The sequence below is a fragment of the Echinops telfairi genome, unplaced genomic scaffold (assembly GCF_000313985.2).
Source record: "Echinops telfairi isolate 266 unplaced genomic scaffold, ASM31398v2 ScPeMD7_7469;HRSCAF=8507_1, whole genome shotgun sequence".
Classification (NCBI taxonomy): domain Eukaryota; kingdom Metazoa; phylum Chordata; class Mammalia; order Afrosoricida; family Tenrecidae; genus Echinops; species Echinops telfairi.
In genome coordinates, this window is record NW_022111373.1 from 51,593,985 (window position 1) to 51,603,273 (window position 9,289).

Sequence of the window (9,289 nt, forward strand, 5' to 3'; positions counted from 1 at the left end):
CGCACCGGGGCTTTCCGACGGCGCCCCGGGGGCTTCCTGGCTCCTCCGCCCCAAGGAGCTAGCGATGCGCTGGGAAGACCAGCGAGTCGAACGCCGCCCACAGTGGGGGTGCGGGCGCGGGTTGTGCGGGTTCCCAACCCAGCAAGACCCGCGGGCACAGGCAGTTCTGAACTGGGGTGACACGTAGGTCCCGTGGCCCCGCGGAAACCGGAACAGAGGAGCGCCGGGCACCGTTGACACCCCTCTCACTACCAGGGACTTTGGGGCACAGGCGCTCCGCTTATGGTAGTGGGGTGATGGGGTGACAAGTAGCGTATTCTTAGAGATCGGACTCAAGGCCTCTTGTATGGAGGAAGCGGGGCACAAGCGGGGACACGGGCGCATTGCCTTCCCGGAGACGAGCCGCGTCCGGGCAGACACACCGATACCCGGTACGGGGCAGAGCCCCGAGGGCCCTCGCACCGCCAGCGCTTTCCTAAGAGTGGCACGTCCCACCGACACATCGGACGCCCGAGGTGTGGGGTGACACTCTACCCAGAGCCGAGACTCGCGGGTCATCTCTCACCCGGCTTTCCGGACCCCTGGACACGTACACACAGACTTGAAGGATAGCTCAGATGGACGCACAGACGCGGAACTGGAGAACACGCCCCAGGAACACATTTTCTTGTTGGGGGAGGGGTGAGACCCTGAAGAGATGCGGAGACCAGGGCACACGGGGAAGCCTTTATGGGCATACAGTACTGTGTGTGTTGAGAGGAAGATGGGAGTCGACACATTGCAGAGGGCAAGGGAATACCATATGGAGGACTGGTAACATTTTCCTGAGAGGAGAGAAGACAGAGGGAGATAGAGCCCACAGGACATCCTGACATACAGCCCAGCTGATGCCAAGGAAACCACTCCAGTTGGTCTCATAGAAGGGAAGGGGGGCACCCAGACACTAGCTCACATAGTTATTCAGATAAAAGTGGGGAAAAGAACATCTGTTGAGCTCCCACTAGTGCTAGGTCCTTTGACTGCATAGAGGCAGAGCCACTGGAGAGGAGATGTAAACTTCCCTCCCGGCTTTCGGCTTTCTCTTCGAGCTTCTGAACCTGGGAGAAAGCATGTTCAGAGAGACCCCCTCACCCAACTGTGAGACACCCAGTTGTAGATGAACGCACGTGATAGATCAGGAGAGACTCATGAAGGCAAGCTTGTTATCAAGAGGGCTTTCACAGAGTGAGTTAAATGTATGTCAGTGCATATATGAGGGCCCTCCAGAGAAGCTCTTGGTGACAAATACTCAGGGGCGCTCCCTTGGGCTAGAGGGAATGGGCATGCATAGAGAGAGAGATGAAATCCCAGGGATTGGGGGTGGGGAGGAGAGAGGGTGACCCAGAAGCATATAAGAAATGCAAAACTGCTTGCACCCAAAGCTACTTTCAGACAGGTGCATGGGCAGGGGAGAGCCCAGCTCCAACACTGAGTGGGAGGCCCATCTGGGGGGAGCCAGATAGAAAGAGGGGTGGGGGCAGAGAAAAGAAACTCAGCCCTACAAAATGGAGTGATAAGCTTGCCTGTTCCCAGAGGAGGGTGTGGGGAGGAGAATGGCTGTGGGATAGAGGATGTAAAAAAGAAAAACACTAGGACTAGAAGAGGAAGAAGCTAGCAAGAGAGTCCAACCCATAATCAGAAACAGAACCAGGGAACAGAGAAAAACTGGTGCACAGAGGGCAGGCGAGGAAAGGCATTGTCTGGGACACTGGCTCCCCGAACCACCCATGGGGAGCAGCAACAGGAAAACCGTGCAACCATCATACACCTAGAGGTGAAGGGGTATGGTGAGGAGTGGGTAATGATGGCCAGAGAGCAGTGAGGGATCAGAAAGCCTCCTGTCCACCCCCACCCCTGTGCCCACTATCTGCAAGATCACCGAGGGCCAACAGAGCTGACCCAGAGAGTGCTGTTTGCTTTCCTGCCTTAATGTGTAGCTTTCATTTGTGCTTGTTTGCAATTAAGAGTGGATTGATTTGACTCTTAAACCCCCCACATTTATATACCAATGTCTTGTTAGAAATAAGAAATCGAAAATTTTCTGATTTCCTTCCCAATCTTCCACTGTGTTCCTTTTTTTTGTTGGTTTCTGTATTTTTATTTCACATTTTCAGTCAAAGTTACTGTAGGTGGTAGCTTTGTTTGCTCCTGACTACTACTATTGCCTTGTAATATTGTGACCATCTTTTTCCATCTCTGAATATGAATTAATGGGTCTGGTTCATCTGTACAAAGGCATAGGGAAAGACTTTTTCCTCAGTCCTACGTTTCCCTGTGTGGGGGCAGCTAGACTGAGTGAGCCCTGGGATTCTTTCTCTTGAAAAACTGGTGGTAGAAGTGGTGGTGTGCAGCGGGAGGGGAGGAAATATGCTGACTTGGCCTTTGCAACTGGACACTGCCCTGTTCTGGACTTAACCACCTCCTGACTGGTACACATTCATCTCTACCGCAGAAGTAATTTTTAGGAGGCTCAGAACAGCAGGAATTGGGGTGAGACTTTCAACACTGGTAGGATACTATACAGAAAGGATTTAGATTCAGTTAAAACTACCCCAAGTGTGTCCTCAGTGTCCCTCCTCCTGACAGGCCAGGCGGGGACACCTCCCTGGGCACATGAACCATTGCCAGCAATCGGCATCTGAGGTTTTTTCCCCTCTAGTCAAAGGATACTAATTTGATCCTTCCTACTTTCTATCATTATCAGAAGAAGGACTCATGCCTTTTCACTGTAATCGTGTTTTTGAAATGTGTCAGCATGCATTGACAAATTGGGAGGAAGGTTCTGGTTCTCACACAATTCCTGTGCTTAAATAAGGGAGGTGCGCAATGCTGACTACAAGCTCCCTGGGCCTGTCCCTTCTCTTCTCATGGCTCTCTAAGGGTTAGGAATTCAATGGATTGATTTCCTAAATTAAGCATCAGCGTTCTTTTTGTCTCGATTATTTTATCCAAAAAAATTCTTTAAAAAATTAATCCACTTGACCTATGATTTTGGGGATGTGAATTTAGGAATTTTAGGAAGCTAAGATTGAGGCAGAACAAAGAAGCTCTTTAGCTGTAATTAAGTAAATCGACTAGATTTTTAGAGTTCATGGAAGCAAAGTTTTTAATAAATAATCTGAGAATTTGGTCTTCTCATATTGCAATTCCTCACAGCTTCAAAACACAAAACTAATTGACATTCATGCATGATTCAAGTTTTCTTTATTTGTAGAGAAGGGATAAGGAATACTGTTTGGGGAAATCTCATACAGGGATTTCTTTTTTTTTGGGGGGGGGTGGGGGGTGGAGGGAGCATTGTAAACCCAGGGAAGAGTTATAATTAGAATAAGTTGTTTTTCATTCAATATGAATATGGGAGCAGTTTCAAATTGCTTGATTATAAAAAAGTTGTTTTCTTGATTCGTAGAATAAATTCAGATGTCAATACATATTGAAAAGCTGCTTTTTAAAAAAAATCTGTTTAGATGACTTTGAGTGAAGGGACATGTTACTAAGTAAAGAACCAAGATCACAAATTGTAACTTTATGATCATTCTAAATTGGTGTCTATAATCATATGGTCTACATAAGCTCTACATATCTAAAATGAACATATATTACAATGATTACATATTTTGATTGAAAACTTAAAATTCTAAAAATATTTCTAAGCTAATTTCCTCAGTAATGTAGCTGTCTTTATTTTCATTGTTAAGTAATTCATTTGTAGTAAGTGAAACCCCTTACCCCCAAGTCAAACTATATTCAACTCTGTGAAAGATACTTTTCATAAACAATGATGGCACTTCAGGCAGACATGAGCAGACAATTGTTCACAGAGAAAGGAGCCATTGCTTATGTGAAGGATGCCACGGAGCCGGCATCACTGGAAAGTCTAGATTGCCTGGCATACTGGTAACCAATTTGGGGTATCAGGTCCCAACAGGTCTCTGGGTTTTATGGGAGACAAGTCTATGCTGAAGACAGAGGGGGAAAAGAGGACATTAGGACATTAAAAAAAAAAGTTTCAGTTTTTCCACACCACAAGGCATGTGTGCCAATGTGAGCCCCTGTCAGGGATCCCCTCCTGGGAACCAAGAGGGAGGCTTTCAGGACTGGTAGGGAAAGGTGTTTTCTGCCTCAATCCAGCCTGGGGACATTACTTTAGTGGCATTTGTCCCTTCCCCTCCGAACTACAGTGAAATGCCCTTATGTGTTAAAGTAGCATTAAAAAAGTAAAAGGAAATCCTAGGTCTTTATGAAATTTGATTTAAAAATAGCATTTCAAGTTGTAGAGTCATGGAAAATACAGTTATCAAAAAGGCACACATTTCTCATGGCAGTTCCCACACCTCCAGCTTTCTGTGCCTACTCGGTTTGAAACCTCCATTTTCTGCAGATGTTTCCCACTTTGCCAGCACCAGCTTTCCCCTTTTCCATTTGGGTACCTTCTCTCCTGTCTTTGCAGGGTGCAGTGGTTAAGCGTTTGAGCTGCTAACCACAGGGTCAGCAATTCAAAACAACAAGCAGTTTCGCGGGACAATGACGGGGCTTTCTACTCCCATAAGGAGTTTCAGTGTCATCAACCCACCGCGACAGTTCTACCCTGATTTCCATAGGGTCACCGTGAGTCGGACCCAACTCAGTGGCAGGAAGTTTGCATTTGTTTGGTTTTAGGCTTTCGCTCTGGTTTTAGAGGAATAGACATAGCACTTCACCGTGCAGATCTCTGTGACTGGCCTTTCACATTGACTTTGTCCAGACATCCCCTTCACCCTTTCTCGTGGGCATCGTGGTGATGGTGGTGGGATGCAGGTTCTGCATGTGGGGATGCGATGGTGCAAGGGAGGGCTTTGGTCAATTTGGGGGTCACTCACCTCTTCATCATACTGCTCAAGTCACAAAAATTGTCTCAAATTGCTGAGCCTGTCAATTTAGTTGTTTTTTTTGTCTACTCAAAATTTCAAAGATGACAACTCAAATAGTATTATCCTGTTTTCCCACCTGCACTTACGTCTCACTTACTGACTATCTTGTTTTCCACATGTCAGTTGTACAAAATTGGCTGACTGTCACATAAAAGGTATACATCTGGCAGTAACAAATGTCAAGGTGCTAGACGAGCTGTGATAGTAAAAGTTATGTATCAACTTGGCATATTTGATTTATTGTACTTTGGAAAGGCACAGAAAGGCTTCATTCCCTGCTTTTCTTCTCATCCTTTTTTACGTCCCTTAAAATAAGTGTGTGTATGTGTATGCAATTCCAGTAATCTGCCTTCTAACTACCAAAGACCAGGCTCTCTTGAAGGCGCTCCTTGAGCAGCTAGACCTGCCCACTCAGAGCTGCCACTACAGTCCGACGAGCGCTCAGATCATGTGTATTAAGTTGAACTGTAAAGTTTACATTAGTACATGCCTTTTATTACACTTCAAAATATATAGCCAAGTTTAAATAAGTTAATCTTACTGACTTTTAACTTAGACCCACATGCATTGAGAGCTTGATCTTAAAGCCTTTTTTTTTTATACTCTAATCAATTCTGTGCCTCACATTGCCATAAGTGTTTAAAAAATGTATTCAAACGATCAGGTGCTCAAAGCAAGGCGGGTGCACCTCCCAGTGAAAAGCATTAAGCCAGATTGCCTAAAAAGATAAGACAGGGAACCTTGGCACTAGAATTAGGAAGAGAAAGAAAGAACATATGTGAAGTACTGGAACATGTTCAAGAGCAGAATTTAAAAGGAAAGGGGCGTAGAATTCTTGGAATGATTTACAGGAAAGTTTACCAAGGACAACCACCCGATCCAGCCTTTCCATTTACTCCATTTGCACTTGTGAAAAATCAAGGAAGCGGTGCTTCTATGGCTTATTAGGTAATTTATGATAAAGCCAGAGCACAGAGGAAAATGAGAATTTCAGCCAAACTAATGCTAGGGTCATTTTTAAATAGGCCATGACCCTTTTTGCTGCCACTGAGACTTAGGAGCCCTGTGCTACAGTCTCGCCCACGTATTTGCCAGTTTGGGCCAAATTTATTTAGAGTGTTTGGGAAGATGTCCCTAAAATGTGATGAGCTAAATTTAAGGGAAAAAGAAACATTGCGTATATGGTTTTCCAAAAAGGCATGTATCTAACCTCACACTGCCTATCTGCATACCTCAGCTCCATACAGCATTTCTCATGATTATGCAAAACTGTAGAAAAGCAGGTCTGGAATACACTACCATAAATTAATGACTGTATCTCCACAGCTAAATTGAAGCTGAAAATGTGGTATAATTCAGGTCAGAGCACTACCAGGGGACATTACCTTCTTTTTCTCCTCTCCTTTTGTCCCCTTCTCTTTTTTCTTTCCCTTTTTCTTCTCTCTCTCTCTCTCTGATTATCTATAGTTTTTATTGTGGCATTATAGCTTTTGCAAGCCATGTTAAATCTTCAGGAAGAACTGGTTTAATGGCATTCACTAATACTTTGCCAACAAAGGCAAAACTAAGCTTTTCCATGTCTGCTGTTTAATATGGGCTATAAGAAGAGGGAGTCAGTATCTTATTAATTAGGCTATAAGCTCCTTAAAGGTTCTTGAATCAAATTAACACCTTGGATTGAACTCTGAAGTCAGGACATTTGCCGACTGGTTTCCTAGTAATGAAGAAAGGTGGATGTGAGATGGATAACATGAGTTTCTTTTCTTATTGAGGACTCTATCTATTGATCCTTGAGTCGTAAAAATATTTCAGCAGACAGAGCTTAGAGCACATCTCCAGCAGAGAGAATGGCGTGAGCAAAGAAGATAATGGTAGAAGATCTAGGGTGAGCCCTGAGAAATACAAGGACAACCCTGTTCTGTTGAATTGAAATGCAGGTGGAGAGCACAGTCTTTCTGGAGAAAGAAAAGACCATTTGAAGCAAATTATCCTACTGAAAACCTGGAGGGGTTTTTTTTGTCAATACTGGGAGACAGGTAGAAATTTAAGGCAATGGTGTAATTTCATTCAGCTTTGCTTTAGAGTTACTCTGACCTGAGTGTACAAAATGAGTGTCAGATGCATCTGGAAATAAAACAGATTAAAAAGAAATCTGTAGTCCAGGCTAGAGGTGATTGGTGTCTAAACTATGATGCTGATGAGAGACAGTAAAAATGAATAGGTTTTCCAGGATTTAACACCAGGTTTTAAAGGTAGAGGGAGGAGTTGTGATTTCTCACCAGTGGAACTAAGGAGGGATATAGCCAAAATGACATGAGAAGCAATTGAAAGAGTTCATGAGGTAGGGAGATACAGATGATTCATATCATTTTGGTGAATTATGTACTCAATCTTTCTCTTGATAATGAAGAGACAGAGTTAAGAAATGTATCTGGGTGTCTGAGGCCAGACTAGAATAATGCTAATGGTGTTGTTGCTTACATGTCTTTTTTTTTATGTTGTGTTTCTTTCAGATTCACTAAACAATGATGATGATAATGCCATTCTTTTACTTTTACTTTTACTGTTAGTACTGACACATTCATGATCTTAGAGTGTAAATACCAAAAATCGTTGTCAAATAGTTGTCCCAGTGAAAATGAAAGAGCAAGTGCCTCACAAATGTCAGTGCTTATTATTACCATTGAAACCAGTTCTTGCATTTGGATGAGGTTTTACATATATATAAAAAATATAAACCATATGTATAATATATAGAAATCATTATATTGGGGTGCTTATAACAATCCATACATCAGTTATACCAAGCACATTTATACATACGTTGCCATCATTTTCAAAATATGTTCTTTCTACGTGAACCCTTGGTGTCAGCTCTTCTTTATGCTTACATGTCTTATATAAAAACTTTTTATTTGGATGATAATTTGAGGGATTGTTGATGTTTTAAGGGAAGTGGAAATTGTGATTGTTAGGTGCCATTGAACTTGTTCTTACTCTTAGCAACTTGTTCTTACTCTGTATAACAGAATGAAACCCTTCCAATCGTTCCAGCATCTTCACAGTTTTCACCATGTTTGAACCCACCATGGCAGCCTCTGTGCCAATCTATCTTCCTAAGGGTCTTTTGGGGGATAATATCCACAAAGTATATGAGATCAAGTCTCGACTTCTTTGCTTCTGAGAAACATTCTGGCTGTACATCTTCCAAACAAATTTGTTCTTCTAGCAGTCCATGGCATCTTTCATGTTCTTTGCCAACATAATTCAAAGGCATCAGCCAACACCATAACTGAAATGCATCAGTTCTTTGGTCTTCGTTCCGCTGTCCGCATTTTCACATGCATAAGGAGAGTGAGAGCACAGCGTGGGTTAGGAACATCTTAGTCCTCAAGGTGACATCTCTGCTTTGTAACATGTTAAATAAGTTCTTTGACTTGTTTTTGAACTTTTTATTGAGGTTTGCATGAACGTTTACAGAGAATTAGCTTTACAGTCAGAAATTTGTATACATTTTGTTCATGACATGAGTTGGGATCCCCTCAATGACACTCTTCTCACTTATTTTCTGGCTTCTCCATTTCCTATTCATCCATCTTTGCTGCCCCTTTCTGCCTTCTGAATTTTGGTTTTGGAAAAATGCTTCCCTGTTAGTCCCTTGTGGTTGACTATTTTAAGGAACCCATTCTTCAAGGGTGGTGGTGTTTTTTTTCAAGCCTTTTGTTTGGCTGAAAGGTGGTCTTTTGGAGTGGGTTCTGTTCTGTGTTTGAAGGCTATTGAAGAGCATTATTTTGAAGATTCCATCATTCACTATCATACCAGTAAGTCGGGTCTTACTTATTATTTGAATTTTGTTCTATATTTTTCCCCATTCTGCTTAGGCTCTTCTGTTGGGACACTGATTAGAGCAGTCAGTAGTGGTAGCAAAGCACCCTCTAGTTAGTTCTGCTCTCAGGCTAGGAGAGGCTGTGGGTTTTGTGGTCCATTAGTCCTTTGGGTGAATAGTTTCCTTGAATTTTCTTCATTTTCCTTCCATAGTTGTCTCTTAGGTGTCCACTGGCAAGGCTTAAAGGCCCCAGTCACTACTCACCAATGTAAGTATATAAAAGTTTTACGGGTGCTATGGGACATCATGTGACCTAGGTGTACCCCAGGTACATCGCCCTAAGTTCTGAAACCCAGTGATTCATTTTTTTCAAAGTGTTTGGTTATGGCTTACAAGTTTGTTTAACTTTGACTCCTGTGTTCCCTACTATATATACCTAGATATATTTGCAGCACATACAAATTCGTCTGTAGGAATAATATCCCCTACCAAGCCTAAAAAATGTTCATGGTTG

At 43.0% G+C, this 9,289-nt stretch overlaps 1 protein-coding gene across 1 annotated transcript in view; it reads left to right on the forward strand.

Annotated features, from left to right (window-relative positions):
- Positions 1 to 9,289, forward strand: part of ELL2 (elongation factor for RNA polymerase II 2) — a 91,111-nt gene that overhangs the window by 596 nt on the left and 81,226 nt on the right. The gene's annotated exons all lie outside the window — the stretch shown is intronic.